We start from the raw sequence: 1,205 nt of genomic DNA on the forward strand, positions 1-1,205 counted from the left end.
AGTAAAGTCAAACATGGCCTCAAACCACCAACACCTCCCACACTCCGCCCGTGCGGCGGTCTCAGCCTCCTCCAGCCTTCCCAGAATTCCCTGCCAGATGGCGGACGGCGCCCCAGGACGAAGCTGGTCCTCCTCCCCGCCTCGCCACCCCTCCTCCCCCCCACAGAGCTGTCATGTCAGCGTCCGGATGACGGATGACCGCTGAGAGCTGAGCGGGGTGTGTGTGGGTACCTGTTTATCCACTGAAGTGAGGACTGCAGGTAACGTTAGTCTTTGTGAGGACTTTAGTTTTAGGAGGACCTGGTTTCAGGACTCGGGGGGGGGGGGCGCTCACAATGAGAGCAGCTGAGATTTCTGAGAGTAACGATTGTAAATGAACTCCACTAAAAGCATGAATGTGTGTGTTCTTAACCCTCCCCCTCTTTTCCTGCAATAACCTACCACTACATCATCCACCTTTATAGTAAAAACAGACCTCCACCCTGCACACACACACACACACACACACACCCCTGGGAACAATACTTTTAGGATAACGACCACTTCTGCATTATTGATCCAGATCCTGGCTCTGTTCCTCGGGATTAAAATGCTCCAGTTTGACCAGGAGGGATGTGGATTGCATCAGACACACACACACATTATACAGTTTGTAGATTTAGTGGTCGATATTTATACATCATCATTCCTGGTGTACGAGTCCCGGGAGTGTGAGGTTGTGTGTCCACCTTCATGCTTGTTTGCAGGTTAACGTCCAGATTCTGGCTGCATGCTCCTTAAATCAGTTTACAGATCACTGCTGGGCACTCGGAGGTTACAACAGCATTATGAAGACGTTTTACTGAGAAATATCTGACATTTTCATAAATCTAACAGTTTGAGCAGTAAAACTGAAGCCAGACGCTTCTGCACTGCAGTAAAAGGTTTGGTTTCCTTATTAAGATCGTGAAGGACTTTCTTTAGTTTCAGGATGTTTAACGAGACAAACGTTGTTTAAACATGAAGCCTTTTTTCAAAAGAGGGATGAGGAGAAATTAGGGAACATCCAGGGAGGGGATCGGGTCTTTAGTTGGTCTGAGGTCCAGGGAGGGGATCGGGTCTTTAATCGGCCGAGGTCCAGGGAGGGGATCGGGTCTTTAGTTGGTCTGAGGTCCAGGATCGGGTCTTTAGTTGGTCTGAGGTCCAGGGAGGGGATCGGGTCTTTA

General features: G+C 49.5%; 1 protein-coding gene across 3 annotated transcripts in view; it reads right to left on the reverse strand.

The window, feature by feature from the left end:
• LOC108249224 (transcription factor COE3) overlaps positions 1 to 1,205 on the reverse strand; it is a 115,418-nt gene that overhangs the window by 92,099 nt on the left and 22,114 nt on the right. The window lies entirely within an intron of this gene.

The sequence above is a fragment of the Kryptolebias marmoratus genome, linkage group LG9, assembly GCF_001649575.2.
Source record: "Kryptolebias marmoratus isolate JLee-2015 linkage group LG9, ASM164957v2, whole genome shotgun sequence".
NCBI classification, from domain to species: Eukaryota; Metazoa; Chordata; class Actinopteri; order Cyprinodontiformes; family Rivulidae; genus Kryptolebias; species Kryptolebias marmoratus.